This window comes from Pecten maximus, chromosome 18 (assembly GCF_902652985.1).
Source record: "Pecten maximus chromosome 18, xPecMax1.1, whole genome shotgun sequence".
In the NCBI taxonomy this organism is placed as follows: domain Eukaryota; kingdom Metazoa; phylum Mollusca; class Bivalvia; order Pectinida; family Pectinidae; genus Pecten; species Pecten maximus.
In genome coordinates this window covers 28,170,559-28,192,409 of record NC_047032.1, presented here as the reverse complement: position 1 = coordinate 28,192,409, position 21,851 = coordinate 28,170,559, and positions in this window count along the sequence as shown.

Sequence of the window (21,851 nt, the reverse complement as noted above, 5' to 3'; positions counted from 1 at the left end):
ACCCTTAGAGATTAGATGAAACTTGATGTGATGTTTTGTTTTATTGGTGTTCTCAATCTATATAATATTGTTATCTTTGAGATAAATCATATTCATGCAATGCGCATGCTTGTACATACTTGAAATCGTGATAGACAAGGTTTCCGGTCCTACCAATGAATATTTGTCAAATATCCACACATTGACATCGTAGGCAGGTGTCTTGTGTAAATTCATGTCTTCTGTAGCCACGATCTTACCAGCTGTAACACAGAAAAATAATTGTATTGTTGATGTGGTGATTCTAGATACAAGGTCAGTATAAGACCCAGAATATGTTTAATGAGCAAAATATTAATGTTGTGGAATTATGTCTTTTTTGTTTTTGTTTTTGTTTTGTTTTGTTTTTGTGTTTTTGTTTTTGTTTTGTTTTGTTTTTGTTTTTTTAAGCTCGATCTCAAATATCATTGATCTTCAAGTATAACTTATGCATCACACAATTTGAATTTCATTTATTTTGTCATGTTAAATCTTCCAAACCCCGACAACGATTTGATTCAGGTTATCTCGTGTCCATTGGTAAATCCATGTCTGTCTAGCTGTATAACATTTTGAAACAAGATATATGCAGACTGACTTTTTTGTTTTTTGTTCTTTTTTGTTTTCGTTTTGTTTTTTGCTTTTTTGTTTTTTTTTTCAAATCCGAACGGAGATAAAGTTAAATAATAAAAAAAAGACCGAAATTATTATGCATTAGACTAAAATATTTAATTAAAATTTCGACCAGAAGATCATTAACACCTATTGGAAAAATTCATATAATTAAATCATTGCTCATTTCACAATTCAACCACTTGTTTATAACATTACCTAATCCAGATAGTAAATTTGTTGGCAAACTCAACTCATTATTATTTGAATATTTATGGAATGGGAAACCAGACAGAGTTAAAAGAGAAATTATTACTAAAAATATGCAGATGGGGGATTGAAGATGGTAAATCTTACTGCATTTATTAACTCTCTTAAACTTGCTTGGATCAGAAGATTCCATCAAACTAGTGAAAAATGGCAGGCTATACTTAAGACTTATATCAACACTGATCTTCTTTCAAATTGTAGTTCTGAATATATTAAAATATGTGAAAATAAGTGTAAAATAAATTCTGGTGTGATGTTCTTAAGGCATTCTACTTACTAAGTTAAAAAAAACCATGATAACACCCTTCAGGAAAACATATTGAAATCCTCCATCTGGTATAACAGTAAAATCAAGATAGGTGGAAAAGTGGTGTTTTATAAAAAAATACTACCAAAAAGTTATTTTTGTTATAAAGGATATATAAAGGAGGTTGACACAGATCTGTTTTATACATATGAAGAATTCATTGAAAAATACCAAGTAAATACAATTTTTTTTACAGTATCAAGGTCTTGTATCTGCTACTAAAGAATTTATTACTTCATCTAATGCACACAGAAAAGAAGTTGCCTATCCTTACATTCCTTTCAATTTGCTTTTTTTCTTAGAGACAGGAAAGGGTAAAAATTGTTTTACAACTCTATAATCGAATCAGACACTATACCATCTGGCACTAGAAAATGGAATACCATCTTCAACAACATAGACAACCAAATGTGGGGTAAAATATATAAAATGCCTTTCTGTGTTACAACAAATACAAAATTACAGTGGTTTCAGTTCAGAGTAATTCATCATATCCTAACAACAAACTCACTTCTTTCTAAAATTGGACTAGTTGTCTCCCCTCTATGTATACTATGCAACTCTGACCCAGAAACAATAACTCATATACATGTATTACTGGAATGTCAGGAAGTGCAAAATTTACTTGAAAGTTTTGACACATTATTTGAAGCTCTTTTAATTCCTTTCTCAGTAAACAAAGTATCTTTTCTATTTGGCCTTCTATATCAGAATTTCCTTCCTAGTAATAGAGTGGATAATTAAATCATAATTATCATAAAGCAGTCTTTTTTTAGAATGAGATGTTTGCATAAATCATTAAATATTAATGCTCTTATTAATTTAATAAAAGATAATTATATGATTCAAAAATACATTGCCACTGGCAAAGATGAAAAAACAAAACTTAGATTTGAAAACGAATGAAAAAAAAATGGGAAAAACTAATTAAGTTATAATGCTTAATTCATCTGATATAGTTATTCCTTTTTATGCTTCTATGTATTTATTCATTTATTGGTACTTGTACATAAAGTTATTCTTTTGTATGCTTCTATGTATTTACTCATTTAATGGGATTTGTTTAAGTATCGCTTGTGTTTTTTCTCAGCCTCAGCCCTTCAAAAAGCCGAAATGTTATCTTTGTAATATAGTTCTATAATGTGAAATACAATGTATACACGGACATCTATTTGTGTGAGTGTTTGTCTAGTACTGTTCCTCCATCTCAATCTCGCCCCAACCTACCCTGTTTCTTTTTTCACATTTCTCTATGCTGTCTTGTTCTTTGTTATTTTTCCTTGGCAGTTATCAACTCCAATTCCTTTTCTCTTATAAATGCAATGCAATGTACTTATTGTTTTTTTTTAATCTGCATTTATCTTCTAAAAAACTTTCTGCTACTTAATTAATTTCCTTATTTTAATGTTTTACTGATATCTCATTACTTCTCATTTATTATGATTCATAGATAGTAGACATGTGTGTGTGTTTTTTTGTTTTTGTTTTTCTCTCTCTCTCTTTATCATGCTGTATTATTATATACTTATGGTATATACATGGAAATAAGCAGAGATTTTCCAAGTGTGCTATGCATCTGTGTGCATATAAAATATGAAAACCTTGAGATGTATTTTAGAATGTTAGATCTGACATATGTTTGTTTATGTATGTGTGTTTGTGAGTATACAACTAAGATACACATCTATGTATTTCATACTGGATATGTGTACATGTTTATGAGCATATCATAGGAGGTGTGTAAAGGCAAGTATGTAAATGAGATATATGTTTATATACGATTGTGTGAGCATACAAGTGAGATATTTATATCTCATACATGATGTGTTCATGTTTCGATTATGGTTATGAAATAAGAAATGTGTATCATAGGATGTGTGTGGTATATATATGCAAATAATATATTTGTGTGAATTTCATATAGTGTTTCTGTATATATGTGGGAGAAAGCAAACAAGTTTTATAAATAGGGTTTTGTGTATGTATGTGTGAGTATGTGAAGGAGTATTTGTATTTTATGTACTATGCATAAACAAAAAACCTAAATAAAAAGATCATTATAAAAAAAATTATGCAAGTAAGGCAATTGTTTCTGGCCATAACTGTTTCATTGCATCTCGGTATAAAGACTCAAAATGCTAAAGGTATGATTATATGTCATTTAAACGGTATCTTATTCCTTAATGATAAATATGGTATTGTGCTCTTGTACATTTTGGGAAATACGTCTGGAAAATCTGATAGGCTGAAAATGCGCGGCGTGCAATTCGAAGTTATGTGTATTTTGACGGAACATGTCTTACACATCTGATTAGCTAAAATTGCGAGGCGTGCAATTCGATGTTATTTGCAATACCACGTGAAAGGATTTAGACCAATCAACATCCGATACAAACAATGTAATAATAGACAACAATTTCTGTGTTATATTCATTTCCCGTAACGATTTAAAGTAAATAACATTTACTCACAACTGAGGACTTGGAATGGACAGTTGGCAGGAGTACACGTCAAGTTATAAAACAAGTTAGTTGAGTCTATGTCCACTCCGTTGATAGAGAATATCTCCGTACTGGTCGTAGTGGTCAGAGTGTCCACCGTCGCTGTATCTACACCAAGAAAACCCAGTGGTAGGTGATTACTGTTATTAGAAACAATAATTATTCATGTTTTGAAAGTTATGCAATTGATTTACCATTATACATACTTATACATACAAGTTTTCCCAGTATATTTTCACAATCAAAATATCATTTTATTGAATGTTTCAATACATGTACATTGTATAATGTCTAACGATAATTTGTTATAGGATATCATATAGGCATGGAAATTATAACATCATATGACGTGATAGGGACACGATTTGTGATACAAGTAGTATGTAATATGATTCACAGAAGACTGTTAAACTATGTTAATAGATATGTGGTATACACTTCATGTATATAATACAAGAACTTAGTTATACGGTTTTTGTTTGCTGATCATCTTGATTAAGGGTCTATGTAGTATCTGGTGGACTCACTAAAACGATACAAATTGTCTGCAGCATGTTACCTGAAACATTATGTAACTGTCGTATTGTCCATGACACAGTGCGGTTTGTAATAACTATCGCGGTCACCAATATGATAGAATATTTTATGTTATACATGCCTGATATTTGGTTTTAAGATAAAGAAAAAACAATTATTGTCTATTCTTTATACAGACTATCCCCAAAAGTACGACATCAAACCAATATTTCCCCAAGCTAACGATATCCTGTTATTGGGCTATACTCTTGGAGGGTTTTCAATTCTATATTCATTGTAATCATAAATAACTTCAAGTGATTTAAAAACAAAATAATAACTTGCTGTTTGGTGAAATGTTCGAACTATGGTACCTTCGATGAAAACAAAGAAGTTCTCCAATTAGTCGCTTAACGCTATACCGCCGTTTTCCGCTATCATTAGATACTGTACACACATGGTTTGACACGAGTAGTGCTGGATGTCGTATTCTCCTCGTATTCCCCCCCCCATTTTACCCGATGATTTTTTCTGCAACGCTCTAGGATGTAATTTTGCTGTGGTATGACATGAAGCATGTGCTGGCAACAATTCAATGACGTCACAAAAAAGGATGTCAGGGCAGCAAAACTATGAGTCAAGTCGACAATTCAAATACGTCACGTCAAAAGTGTGTTGCACTGAGTGATTCAAACCTCAGTGTAAGCTTTCAAAGCTTTCTCGTGCACATTCACAACTACATATCATGTTTATCATCACATTTAAATGTCATGGAATGTTTTTGGTGTTATCATTATTCTGATCATAATTTGAACAACCAGACTCGGGGTAAATGAAGTAGTATGGAAGAAGAAAAAAAAAGTTATTTTCTGTTGACAGATAACTGAGATTTTAAAGGAGTGAATAGAAAATCCTAGAGCAGCGATATCCAATTTCTGTATGATGTAAAGTAAACTTCTCTTAAAAAGATGCAGGATGGACGTAGATTGTTAAGCATATAGTGAAATGCAATCTATATTAATAAAATCGAAAAAAATATTTGGGATTCACAATGTCGAATACGAGAAAAGAGTTAAAACATAATTATTTATGAGACAATCTAAAAAAGCATTTTTTTCTGGGAGAAATGGTACTTTAACTAGCAAGTCAGGAACAAGGTCTAAGAGCAAATGTTAAGATATAGTATAACGTGAAGCGAACTGATAAGGAAGTAAGATGACACAACCGTCAAATGTTTCAATAGATAAACTTTTCTTCCTACAAACAGGAGTTTACCAAAAACCTGAACGGGACTATTATATGACGTGAATCATCACGAGTACTTACTTGGAAGGTTGTCCATGGACGGGGATGCATTTTCTGTAATACTGACCACTACATCTCTGTTAGAAGACAAACCAAGGTCATCCGTGCACGTGATCGTCAATGTGTACTGGTTTTGTGTGTTGTATTTTAGATTGGGTTCACCATTCAGGAATAAGGCATATGCTAAAAACAAGCCACGTTCCAAATATGTATACATGATCAATGATACAAATCGTGCTTAATGTAAGTAATTGAATTCCAACTGTTCCAGGTCTATAAACTACTTATTGCCGCTTAAATAATGGACATGAACCACAAGGTCCAATAAAATATTAAACTTGTCTTTTAACTAAATCTCAAATAGACTAAAAACATCAAATAACAGTGTTTAAAACAACGAATGATGTCTCGTTGAGATGGCTCTAATACAGGTTTATACATAGATTATTGGCAACAAATGACTACCTTACTAAGATAAATATATATGATGATCCATCTTGTTCATTTTGTAAAGAAGAAGTTGAAACACTTTTACATATGTTTTATAAATGTGAACACGTTGAGAGGCTGTGGATATTACTTGAAAATTGGATATTTGAAAAAACTTCTATAAATTTAAATCTGTCAAAAAACAAATATTGTTTGGAAAAATAGGTAAACAATATGACATACATAACCTGATTAAAGTCATTGTTAAGCAATATATCTATAAACAGCGCGTTATAAGGGAACAACTCATGTTTGAAAGTGTAAAGAGAATACTTGTGGACTATTACAAATGGGAAAATATACATCCACCATAAATGGTAGGTACACCTTATGCACTCGCAAATGAAGGCTTTTTCGTACCCTTTTTTATCAATAGACAGAAAAGAATTGTTTCATGCATTTTGTCATCACCTCTGTCATATTATTTTATACCATATGCTGCCTTCTATGAAAGGTTTTTTCCCCATGTATTATTCACCTATTAGTTATAGCTTAGGTACATACTCTGTTTTCAAGTTATATATACATATATATACAGTCTGTGTAAGTAAGTGTGTGTGAAAGTTGTCTTTGTTTCTTTCTGTATCATGTAATTACTTTGTGTGGAAAATCTGAATAAAAAATGTCAAAAGTAAAAAAATCTCAAGTTGAATGAAATCCATAATCCAAGTATCAAAAGCTTTTATGAAACGGAAACTTATAAAAGGATATATCTATCACCTGGAATATTGTTGATGTTTTTGAAAATTAAACACAACCTAACCAGGCTGATATGAATTCTCCAACTGTCTGCCTCTATCTCTACAGTTATATCCGCGGTCGTGTTATATATATACTCTCCTCGGTAGGACGCTACCCCATATTTTTATCAAAGCCGATATAAAAACAACTTGATAAAATCGTAGAAATAACTCGCGAATGCTTAAACTTGCATAAAAAACTGTCTCCCATTAAAGTCACACATTATATTGGACAAAAGCGCAATATGATATCAAACTTTTGACTATTACAACTGTTATGTCGAACAAAAGAATCGGATTCTTGATAACTTATGTAACCCCCTTAAATAGTCTTTTGCATTAACAGACTTTCTCATTTTAGTCCCCATTTAGTTATATTTTATCAAATAGTTGCTAATGACGCATTGGAAGGAATGACGTTCGCGGAGCTATGTTGATGACGAACTTGTACTTCCGGCTGTTTTCGGCTGCACGTTGAAGGGTGCGGTGCCTGTGTAGGTACACGTGTATGTCTGTACGTCTGTAACTGTCAGGTCTTGTAAGTGGGTCTGGACAGTCACGTCTTCCCTCACACTAGCGGACGTAACCATGGCTGTCATATCCGGGGCCTGTACGTAAATATTGAAAGTTCTTATGTTACATGTAATATTAAAACTTTAACATTATATCAACATCATCTTACAATAAGAAAATTATTTTTTATTTTAAATATTTTTGCGAGACTGTGTCGTAGTACTTCATAAAACTGTATTGTTTTGGGTAGCATAACGGTGCTGAAAGTGTTTCTTTTGCCGTTCAGATATCTAGTTTTCCAAGGAATGGTAGGCAAAATTGCCAAAATTCTCACCCCAACGTACCCCCTCCAATTCTTACCATTTTCCTCAACATCTAAGGTTGGTTTGAACACGTTTAGCACAACTCTAAATGTCAAAGATCGAAAATCAAATTGAAAGTTAACTAAACCATTTTTTAATCAACCACTGACGTCATCATATCATGTGTTTTTCATCATTGAATTACGTGTACTCACGGTGTTTGTGATCTCCACAGTGAGAGTTCCGGTTCCGACATTACCACACTGGTCAGTAACGGTAAAGGTCAGTGGGTAGGTACCAGCCGTCCACTGACCAGTCTGGGGCTGTACTTGGTCTAACAGGAAAATATAGGTTTATTTCACTTTATTTATTAAATATATTTTTCAACTGTAAAATAAGCGCTCTTTTCTACTGCAACAAACTAATTGATTAATCAGTCAGCAAGTATAAAATTTAAAAAAAAGAACGAAAACAAAAAAACAAAAAACAAAAAACAAACGAGAAAAACCAACATGTTAACATGTAATCTTAGGAATTAGCTGAAAATTAAATAAATAACTGGGAAGCTTTTCTGTTGTGTGTCATAAAAAATTGTTCATAGAATCTGATTTATGGTTATAAACGTGTAATATGAGGAATCTCCTGAAAAACAGTTTTATTGTTTTCAGTTATGTTTTGGAATAAAAAATGATAAGAATATACCTACAAAGCGCATCTATTTGAAACTCGGTTGACGTGGTCGTCATGGCGACAGTAAGTACAGTATCTTGAGGATCGACGTCACTGAAGGCCAGTGTGAGAAGTGTGGTAGGTGGGTTGTCTGTGTCCAGATAGGTCAAGGTCTGATCAAGGTTTGTAAACGCCGGATTGGAATCTAAAAATAGAATCAAACAGATAAACGATCTTCATCTGGAATTTTTGGATTGTGCAGGAACAAACACTCTCCTAAATATAATTGATGCACTTTCAAATTTATATATATTTTTAAGTACTTTTAAAAAAAAATACTTTACTTCCTTCTGAATTTCCACACCAACATCACTAAAGAGTCGCCGAAGGATATAACAGTTGTATAACACAAGTTTTATACAGTCAAACCTTGTTTTTTTCAACGTCAGGCAAATAATAGGGAAAAAATCAAGTATCTTAGGAAACTTAGAACGTTTATTGTCGAAACTGATTTTTTTACTTCAAGTTAAGCAGAGTCTTAAAGTTATCAGAGTTTGAGATAATGCAGCTTTATTAATTAATTATTCGGCCAATTGATATACTACTTAATCAACGTGTTAATGTAATATTCGCTTGCATCCTCTTGATGATTTGTGACGTACCAGTTGTTCTAGAGAAAGATGTTGCGTTGGAGTAAGTGTGACGGTACTAGCTTTTCTAGAGAAGGTTGATATGTTGGAGTAAGTGTGACGGTACCAGTTGTTCTAGAGTTTTGTTTGGTTTGTTTTTGCTTAACGTCCTATTAACAGCCAGGGTCATTTAAGGACGTGCCAGGTTTGGAGGTGGAGGAAAGCCGGAGTACCCGGAGAAAAACCACCGGCCTACGGTCAGTACCTGGCAACTGCCCCACGTAGGTTTCGAACTGACACCTTAACCACTCGGCCACCGCGTTCTAGAGAAGGTTGATATGTTGGAGTTAGTGTGACGGTACTAGTTGTTCTAGAGAAGGTTGATATGTTGGAGTAATTGTGACGGTTTGTTGTGGCACTTTCACTTTTTGGGTGGGAGGCTGCCGACACCAATTACCTTAAAACAATTACCAGGTTAACTTATCGTATTTATAAGTTTTCCAAACCGATTGGACAAGAAGAAAGGCCAGTTTAAAATATGTGTTTTAAAGATTGTCAGTATAAAGTATATACATATTCTGAAGCAACAAAGGAAAGTTTTGAACATGCAACCACATTATTTCAAATCCATCCTTATCAAATCCAGGTACAATGGTAAGAACTGATATATTCATCTAATTACGTCTTAAAGATGTATACATACATTTTCATTTATTTTCCTCACTTAAAACAATGTTAATATTATTGAATTATAAAAACAACAATTCTTTTTATTTTTGTAGGTATATTATTTACAATGTTCCTTAGATATCTTAGTTACCTCGTAATGTGTTTATTTACACGACTCTACAATGAATCGCAGTACTCACTGGCAATCGTTTGAGCATTGATCCCATATGTCCTCAAGTTAAGCGAATTTGCTGGTCCCCAGTTAACTGATGATCCGATAGAGAAGGAAGGCATGCTGAGCTGTTTGTTACCAGATGCTTCCCCGGCTCCTCCATTGTACGAAATCATATCACTTCCAGCAACGTACCTGTAGCGAATAGAATATAGATGATCCTAACCGTTTACCTTGATCATTACCTTCACATACCTGTATATTATTCTACGTACATAATTTATCCTCACTAATAGTGGCCTAAATATATGTTTACAGATTTATTAAAACATGATCAAAAGGATCATCATGACACGGTACTTAGACATATTATTGAAGAATTAACTTCAATTTATGTTTGGTGTTATTGAGATATAACATAAAAATAGAAAGTACTCTTTAGCAATAAACCGCGAAGCGGGTTATGAAGAGAGCACACTCCGTATATTTATTTGTGTTTGTGTGTTATAGCTCCATAACATACAACATTCAAGTTTCATATATTCTAGTTAATCTCTACATTTATACTACTTTAGACAATCCCTGTGGAGATCCACTTAAATTGCTGAATTATTTCCCCTTAAAAATGACTAACCTGCTGCATCAGCCAGTCAAAAGCAATGTTGCAAACGGCGATATAATCTTTACGTTAATGGCTGATAAAATAAAGTTTAAGCCAATGAAAATGCCTGTTACAAGCAAGATTAATTTATTGGGCAAAAACTTGGTCGTGTTTGCATGAAGAGTTTGGACAGTCGTTTTAGTTTCAAGATACGGGAATAATGTTAAAACAAATGTATACTGTATGGGACATGGGACGTGTTTGTTGTTAGGGTTGTTTGTACGGCGAGTAAAATCCTTGGAACAGCCAAGAAAGCATGTACCTAGAAAACACCAACAATCAGGGTCATATTAGGACGGGTGTCAAGGATAGTCCAAAAGCCTGAATCGTACGAAGGCAGGTGCCGAGCGGACACCAACAGTCAGAGTCATATGAGGACGGGTGTCAAGAAGACACTAACAGTCAGGGTCATATGAGGACGGGTGTCAAGAAGACACTAACAGTCAAGGTTATATGAGGATGGGTGTGTAGGGGGACACCAACAGTCAGTGTTATATGAGGACGGGTGTCAAGAAGACACCAACAGCCAGGGTCATATTATGACAAGTTTCGAGGAGACACCAACAGCCAAGGTCATATGAGGAGGGTATCAAGGAGACACCAACAGCCAGGGTCATATGAGGACGGGTGTCAAGAAGACACCAACAGTCAGGGTTATATGAAGACGGGTGTGTAGGGGACACCAACAGTCAGGGTTATATGAGGACGGGTGTCAAGAAGACACCAACAATCAGGGTCATGTGAATATCGGTGTCAAGATTACACCAAAAGACTCGATCATATAAGGGCGGGGGTCAAGGAGACAGCAACAACCAGAGTCATGTGATGACGTGTGTCTAAGGGGTAGCATAAGTCAGGGTCGTAGGAGGATGGTTGTCATAGAGACACTAATTCTATAATTCTATCAATGGGAAATGCAACTCTCGTTTGATGTATAACATTATAATAAGATACTCACCATCCGATGACGTCATTCGGCTTTACTGTAATTGTCGACGCAGCTCCCACTGTCAAGGTTTGTTCCGCCAACTGGTCGGCTGTATTAAAAATGACAGTGCAGTAATGTAAACGTCACGCTCAAATCGTACACAGGTTAGGGTATACATATCAACGTAGTCTATATATCCAGTTCTAAATACATCTTAGATTCGTTCCCTTACATGAACGCCTTACCTGTGATTAACTTCATTACAGAGCCTTTGTTTGAATTTCTATTAATAAAACAATTTCATTGGGTAACGCGTGTGAGTATATTTGATCTGTCCATGGCCTTGCTACTTGTAACAAAGCTATAGACAAATGATTCTAATCATATCGTGTGTTCATGCCACATTGTCTATTTCCTTATGAAGCCAGACTCGTTGAATGCTTGTTGATATGCTTAGTGGTTCCGTAGTCAATACCAATTATATTTGTCATCGATAAATCTAGAGACGCTTATTTCCCCGGAGCACCTGGTCATATTCTCCTTATACTATTTCATGAGTCCTTATGCAAATGTATATTTTTGTTTATATTTTTCTTTTGTTTAATATATTTTGAGTTTAAACTAAAATATGGCTTCGTTATGCGGTATTCTGTTTCGCTTTCTGAAGCATGCAGTGCTATTCCTCGTCCGTCCGTTCCTCTGATTAAGAAGTGCAGAGTTCGCAATTCACTAATCCTATTGATGGTGATCGGCTGCTCTCATAAACGTTATATAGAGGATATTTCATCCATTATGCATCAAGAAACAAAGAATATTCTATTTATTGCATCTTAACCGATACTAGTTTAAATCATCTGTTGCTCTGTCTATTTTATTTTGGTGTTATAATATGCGCTGAATGATATCGTCCCGCATATGGAACACAAGTTCTGAAGAAAAATAAGTATAAAGTAAATAAAACACGTGCAATTCTCCAGCAATTTGATGCAAATATTCTAATATCAATAGATTATACTTTTTACCACTGTAGAATTATTAAAAATATTCGCGTAATATTATATATTTTAGGCCGACCTATTGAAGTTATTTGCAGACGGACAAGGAAGATGAATACAACAAATCTTGACTGCAAAGATCAAGATCTCTGTGTTATATTCAATCTGTGTTACTGCCAGGAAATAACCTGGTGCTTTCTAACTGGGGACGCACGTTAATAGTGACGATAAATGCATCTTAAGACTGGTTTGTTGTTTATGGAAGATGAAAGTCACTGCCCCATTCCAAGCGGATTACATTCTTATGTAAGTAGAAGAACATTTATACTGTAGATATTAAGTTTTACTTGTTGTTGTGCACGATTCTTGAGTAATTAGGTCTAGGGAAGATTGTTGGGGTTGATCAGGATTTGATGATGACATGGTATGGGAGATCTTGCGACTCAAATTGATGTTAATGTTACCGTGGTTATCAAAACTGTTTCCAGTCTTGTTTCTGACAGTAACACTGGTGGAAAATATACCAGTATTTGTCAGAAAGATGAAGATAGCAGACGACGGATATTTTATAATATTGTGTAAATGTAAAGAATGCCGAATGAAGTGATATAAATGTTTTCGTTTGAAAAAAAGTAATCTCGTCAAGGGTGATATTTTCGCTCCAAATACTGTGATCTGACTGGGAAAAACGAGTGAGAATATCAAAACTATCATTTTCACTAGTATAAATGCATTAAAGGGGGATTCCTTCGTTCGAATGTCCGATATGTATTGTACAGTAATTTATAAGGTTTATGAATAAAAGAAGCGTACACTCGTATTTATGATTAACTTTGATGGAATAAATATAATATTTTTACAGAAAATGCCGCTCTTCGTCCGCACTGAAATAATCAGCCACGCCTCCTACACTCCATTAAGATATCACGGGACACGATCAGTTCGCCAAAAATCACACCACTTCGGTAAAATCAAATCAACTTGGTAAAGCTTATCACGGCGGTGTGTTCCCCGAACGCCTACATATTTAGACCAATAGGCAGAGACATCAAAGGACGGGTAATTATAGTCTGTTTCATCCATGTTCTGTATTTACCTGAGATATTTTACCTGTATTTTACCTGTAGAAATCACTTGACAACTAAAGAAAACCATGACACTACCATATCAATTTCAACATTTTATTGAAATAGAATTTGAATTTTATAGTACAGTATTAATCACATTGATATATAAGTAATAAGAGCACTAGAATTCTGCAGGTTAATATAACTGTTCATTTTTTTAAAACAAAACTACCATAAAATTAATTATATATTGAGCATGGCATTAACTCATATACATAGAAAACTGTAACAGGCATGTAAATATACATGTACACAGTTGGAACAAATTAACAAATATATTATCACAGCATAATAAAATGACATGCCATCCCGTAGCCAGGGTTACATCACAGCTCATCGTTTTTTCTGATCTCGATCAGTAAAGTGAGCGGTTTTTACTTATCAACATCATTATCGTCAGTCGTTTTGATTAGTATTAGAGAAGTGTTCAAATGAGAAAAACGAATCGCTTGATTATAACTTGTAATAAAGAACAAAGCAAAGTATTTGATATACTTTTTAAGTTGATGAAATTGATAAATTCCAGTTCGTGAACTTGTCTGCGCATGCTCGTATTTAGAGTCGTTGGCCTTTATTTTTTAGAATTTTGTATCTCACGGTAAAGTTCATAACTTTTACAAGTTGAGAAAAAACAAGGTTCACGTTTTTGTTTTACAGCATAAACTCATTTCAACGATGGAATGCCCCAAATTGATTTTTTTTTCTTTCACCACCCCCCCCCCCCCCCCCCCCCCCCCCCGCCCCTTTAAATTTCGTCCAACTTTTGTGTTTAGGTCAAATTCAACCGAAGCAGGAGTATGGGTATACAACTTTCACAAGGATTCTTAGTTATAACATCCGGTTGGTTTTCTCTTTAATACTGCCCTAAACGCCTTTGGTTTTGGGTGATAATCACTTCAGGGTCACCGGATGCCTCTCGGACGATGACACAAATATACCCGGACTAGTATACTTAAAATGTATGAACTAGTGTGATACTTCATGATCTAGAAATGTAATTTATTTTTGGCTAAATGTCTTTTCTAGAAACGTGTTGTCGTATGATAAAAAAAACAACCCACATACCTGTATTAAAGGTGAAGATGTTCTCGCCCACAAGTTTGTATAGCGCGTTGTTCGGTCGCCATATTTGAAATCGTATCGTACCCAATTGACCAATCACAGTATGCCATTTGCTGACTAATCCACAGCAGTCAAAGGTATATTTGGTATCCGTGGCTATATACCCAATACCTGGAATCAAACGGATTAGTCTTATTGAACGACCATGCTATCGGAACCCAAATAGAATAATATATCCAGTATTAAGAATTAACTTTTATTTTTTGAATATGAATACCAACGGATTGTGCCATCGTCATATATTTGATATGTAATGATTTGTTGCTAAAAAACATATTATTTCTAACAAATTATCACGATAAAATTCTTTATGTCGATATTTCAAAAAAACAAAACATAAAATAATGTTCGTCTGTATATGGCAAAAGTCGTCAAAGAAGAAGACGCTTATCCTTTCGAAACGCCTAGGCTCAGTCTCAGTATCTTTTCAACGGTCTCTGTGTCGATTGTTTTCTCCGTGTCGTGTCTTCGTTACGGTTTTGTTCATGTGTCGGATTATCATGTTTTTTAATGCAATATATCTTATAAAGTTCACATACTATACTTCCTGTTTATATATGTTTTGTATGGATAGACCATGGGTTAGGATAGGAGCCAAGTCCATGTATACATTGTAGCACAGAAACTGGAAAATCGTGCCAAATTCCTGGGATATACAATACTCTTCTAGTAATACATATAATTTTTCATATTAAATATTAGCAAATAGTTATATTATTTTTTGAAAGATTAAAAATAAATAAATGATAACTGTTTAAAGTATTACCGGTTAAAGCAGTGTCCAGGCTGTTTTGGTAGCTGGCGGGCGCGGCCTCCCCAACAGTCTTTGTACCACAAGATTGTGATGTCGCTGAAGTCATAACATACATTATTTGGATATTTCTTTTTATATTATACAAAGCCTGACATTGAACACATATAAATGTAATTTCAAATTTTAACTGCAAAAATAACAGTCTTACTTTGTTACATACTGTAGCTGTGACATTCGTCTGTCCTATTATTCATGATTATCTTATACCATTGATGTAGACATCATAAATAACATTCCATAAACCATACCACTGATGTGGGAATATCATAAATAACATTCCATAAACCATACCACTGATGTGGGAATATCATAAATAACATTCCATAAACCATACCACTGATGTGGGAATATCATAAATAACATTCCATAAACCATACCACTGATGTGGGAATATCATAAATAACATTCCATAAACCATACCACTGATGTGGGAATATCATAAATAACATTCCATAAACCATACCACTGATGTGGGAATATCATAAATAACATTCCATAAACCATACCACTGATGTGGGAATATCATAAATAACATTCCATAAACCATAACACTGATGTGGGAATATCATAAATAACATTATATAAATCATACCACGGATGTGGGCATATCATCAATAACATTCCATAAACCATACCTCTGATGTGGGAATATCATAAATAACATTCCATAAACCATACAACTAATGTTGGAATATCATAAATAACATTTCATAAACCATACCACTGGTGTGGGAATATCATAAATAACATTCCATAAACCATACCACTGATGTGGGCATATCATAAATAACATTCCATAAACCATACCACTGATGTGGGAATATCATAAATAACATTCCATAAACCATACCACTGATGTGGGAATATTATAAATAACATTCCATAAACCATATCACTGATGTGGGACATATCATAAATAACATTCCATAAACCATACCACTGATGTGGGAATATCATAAATAACATTCCATAAACCATACCACTGATGTGGGAATATCATAAATAACATTATATAAACCATACCACGGATGTGGATATTTCATAAATAACATTCCATAAACCATACCACTGATGTGGGAATATCATAAATAACATTCCATAAACCATACCACTGATGTGGGAATATTATAAATAACATTCCATAAACCATATCACTTGTGTGGGACATATCATAAATAACATTCCATAAACCATAACACTGATGTGGGAATATCATCAATAACATTCCATAAACCATAACACTGATGTGGGAATATCATAAATAACATTCCATAAACCATAACACTGATGTGGGAATATCATAAATAACATTTCATAAACCATACCACTGGTGTGGGAATATCATAAATAACATTATATAAACCATACCACGGATGTGGGCATATCATAAATAACATTCCATAAACCATACAACTCATGTGGGAATATCATAAATAACATTCCATAAACCATACCACTGATGTGGGAATATCATAAATAACATTCCATAAACCATACCACTTGTGTGGGACATATCATAAATAACATTCCATAAACCATACCACTTGTGTGGGAATATCATAAATAACATTCCATAAACCATAACACTGATGTGGGAATATCATCAATAACATTCCATAAACCATACCACTGATGTGGGAATATCATAAATAACATTCCATAAACCATAACACTGATGTGGGAATATCATAAATAACATTCCATAAACCATACCCCTGATGTGGGAATATCATAAATAACATTCCATAAACCATACCACTGATGTGGGAATATCATAAATAACATTCTATAAACCATATCACTGATGTGGGAATATCATAAATAACATTCCATAAACCTACCACTGATGTGGGAATATCATAAATAACATTCCATAAACCATACCACTGATGTGGGACATATCATGAATAACATTCCATAAACCATACCACTGATGTGGGAATATCATAAATAACATTCCATAAACCATACCACTGATGTGGGACATATCATGAATAACATTCCATAAACCATACCACTGATGTCGGAATATCATAAATAACATTCCATAAACCATACCACTGATGTGGGACATATCATGAATAACATTCCATAAACCATAACACTGATGTGGGAATATCATAAATAACATTCTATAAACCATATCACTGATGTGGGAATATCATAAATAACATTCCATAAACCATACCACTGATGTGGGAATATCATAAATAACATTCCATAAACCATACCACTGATGTGGGACATATCATAAATAACATTCCATAAACCATACCACTGATGTGGGAATATCATAAATAACATTCCATAAACCATACCACTGATGTGGGACATATCATAAATAACATTCCATAAACCATACCACTGATGTGGGAATATCATAAATAACATTCCATAAACCACACCACTGATGTGGGAATATCATACATAACATTCCATAAACCATACAACTCATGTGGGAATATCATAAATAACATTCCATAAACCATACCACGGATGTGGGAATATCATAAATAACATTCCATAAACCATACCACTGGTGTGGGAATATCATAAATAACATTCCATAAACCATACCACTGATGTGAAAATATCATAAATAACATTCCATAAACCATACCACTGATGTGGGCATATCATGTTATATGCTATCAAACTATCTACCATTTTTCAAGACTGCAACACACAAGAGAAAAGATCAACGAAATGCACAATATGATATCTAAATGAAAACCATTCATGTTATTATTAAATTCATTTTTAAACGCAACACAGAAAAACAATCTATGCGTCCAAAATCATGATATGTTGTGACATGATGTGCACCTAAATATATGGTAACGATCAAGGTGTCTGTGTACAAGCCAAAGACTTTTGTCTATAAGCCGAAATACCTGCGAATTATAATTAACCTGACGCTTGACAATAAAACTAACCCGTTTCGGATTAATTCCGCAACGCTGCCATGTGCATTTTGTTGCTACATTGTAATACTTAATTGCCTTTGGTAATCTTTATCTAAACATCAAGAAATATAATTTATGATTTCGTATTATAAGGAAATGTGGTGTACTGTATAATTAGCTTGATACTATTTATACCATATTAATTATCTCAATGTATTTTGTCGTAGATATTAGCTGTTATATGGTTATTAAATTGTATATGTTTTATAATATTCATATACATACATATATATTATCAAAAAAATCTATTTTCATACAGTCTGTATAAATATTTCACTTACTTTTTCCTAGTACACAAAGCCACAACAGCAATGGAAACACACCCACCGCCATCATTATCTATCCCTCTAGAGTGAGAATAAAGAACATCGTATGTTCGATATTTATTTGATATATGTACGTCACTTATTTATCTGACGATTCTTTATATAGTATCGCATCAGTGAATATCGAATCCTTCCGCGTGGTCAAACCACTACACTGGGGATCGTACTTTGACGAATTATACACAACCGATATGTATTTCTACAAATATTAATGAATGTTTTCTTATACATGTAAGTTGCCTTCAATCGGGAATATTCCAGAACGCAAAATTATTATATTTATGGAAAGATCTCATTACAGAAATATACATACTCTATGATCAATATAGGGTATATGATTTATATTTTCGATTTGTAGGCTTAACATAGGAAATGCATAAAATCTGACATTATGAAATATATAATGAAGGATTTTATCATTTTCAGAGATAGACACCTACTTGTAAAACCCTATTGCGAAAAAACTAATTTGCTCTTGTGAGTTTAGTTCTATAGTATTTAAATTAAAGACACAGATAGGAAGACCAGGCCTTATGTTAGATTCCTCAGTATTAATATGCTCGGTTCATCTTGCCTGCTGATCATAAAAGTATTGACACAGACGAACATATAAAGGTATAATCAGGTACAAGATACTTAGTATCCGAGGGGCGTACGTTCATCCAAATCATACAAGCGTAAAATAGTAACCACGTCCTTACAACTGTCTACAAACGGTCAAATTACATTCATCGCACCTGATCGCGAAAGTGGTTAAGATTAGGCAGCTTCATTGACATCTTTGAAATTAAAAAACATTTTACAGAACATTAAACATGTTAGATATGTTCCCGATAACTTCGTGGTGGTGGGGTTTCCGGGTCCGATTACATGTAAGAGGTACAGTTAAATATGCAAGTCGGAAACGCATATCGTTATTAGATCGTGATTTAAAAACTCATGAAGCTGACAGAGTGGACGAAATACGCATGATATAACGACCACTTTTTCAGTTCTGTTAGATTAATTAGTATAACATTAAACGGATTATTTTAAACATGTCTTTTCCACATATTTAGGTAATAGTGTGAATAGAAAGTATGTTGATTACCGTTTTAAAATTAACATATCACTTTTCACTTTGAAATTTCAATACCTTATATATTTTTGTATAAAAGACCTTACTTTTCATTTAAAGCGCGTTATGCTTCAAATAACTGGACTGTTGATATTTCAGTCAGAACACGCAGTGTCGTATTGATGTAACACTGTCAACATGCCATAAACAAGTTCCATACCTACATCAAATATACATGAGTAAATTTATTTATCAACATGTATTTGAAAAAGATTTAAGACTGTATATTAACTGTGTGAAGTAAATTTATTCACTTTTAGAATATCCATCATTGTAAATAAACTTAACAGGGAGTCCGTTCGAGAAAATATTACAGATATATAATGTATAGGGATTTTAAAGGTAAGCTGATGAATATTCTATGTATGGCATTTGATAAGTCTAGTCTTCCTTTTCGAAATTCAGAATATTATTGAGATTTCTACCTCTAGTTTTTCGCTCCAAGAATTACTTTGTAAACATTGTTTTAGGTACGTGGTGAGGCATTTTATTTAATCTAGGGTGCTGAATATTTTTTCTTCGTATATTTTGTATATTGATTTTTTTCTGTATAACATTAGGATAATCTTTGTGGTGAAGCTTATTAAAATTTCATGTAATACCAAATAGGAGTATGTCCTCTGGAGGACACTTTACATGTCATGAGGATTCAAATCAAGAAAAAAAAAACACTTTCAAAATATTAACGTTCCCGACATTATCGAAATACAAACTTCATTAAATTGAACTTCGATTACTCGAACATCCTGCTTAACTAAAGTAAAATGCAGTTATTGCAGTGAAAAACGTTATAAAATGTTCCCCTTGAATACTAAAGATATCCCGAATTTGATTCATGCTCCCACTGTTTTCGAGATAATGAGGTTCGGATGCACGTTTGAAAATGAAAAACAACTTTAAGAATGTAAATGTCTAAGTCAACAAAAAGTATTTTCGTGATAATAGATAATCTAGTGCCGTCAATATATATGTACCACTAGCTCATAGCATAGAGCAAAAACCAGACTCGTGGATGTACAATCGAGGATAAATCAGCGACACTCAAAAACAGCCAGATATATAAACGTCAACTTGATATAAGACCTTAGGTCATTCAATGAAACTTTTTTGGACGAAATATTAATGTTAGTGTCGTTTGAAGAATATTGATTTTAGTACATTGATGCTATATATACGATATGTATATATCTTTTCTGCTAGAAACCCTTATTGAAATGAAAAGCATCAACATTTTTTTTATGGTTTGTTAATTCTACTTGACTAAGCAACACATCTATTACAAATTCGGTTATGATAACATTAAAATTTTTATTGCTATTGACATCGGGATTTTAATGCAGAGTTTGTATACTGTACACGTAATCGAATATATATGCTGGATATTTGGGTAATATTTAATGTGAATGCAAGTTTAATTGCAGACATAAAATGTACACACAGAATAAATTGGACATAATTTAGGTAAACACACAAACTAAGGTGTTTACTATGTACAGCGAGTGTTAGTATTGCACATCCAGTAATTTATCAAACCCTCTATGAACTGAAGTATAAAGTAGTCTATTTATGCTTCTAAAATATTTACGTAAGACAAACTTCGATATATTGAACTCTGATAACTCGAATACCTTGTTTAACTCGAAGTAAAAATTCAGTTCCGCTAGTAAAAATGATATGTAAAACGTAATCGGCTTCCTCGGATACTCAAGACATTTCAAAGTTTTTTTATGATGCCCACCAACTTCTAGATGACGAGATGTGAATGCAGTTCGAAAAATTGGAATAAATGCTGAATACGTGAATTACATACATCTAAATGGGAATTTGACATGTCGCCGAAGAAACAGAAAATGCTGTAACTTCCAAGAATACCTGGTCTGATGTACATTTTGTTAATATATTGTTTTCTTTTTATCTGCTGGTAGTACCTTCCTTTTTTTAATTTGCACCAAAAATTATGACAAGAAAAATTGAAGTAAAACAATACGGCTATTGCCTTTTTGTTAAAACATCAAATACGGAATATTCATATAACCATTCGACTGTTCTAATAAATGCTTTGCTATTTTCAACAATATGATAT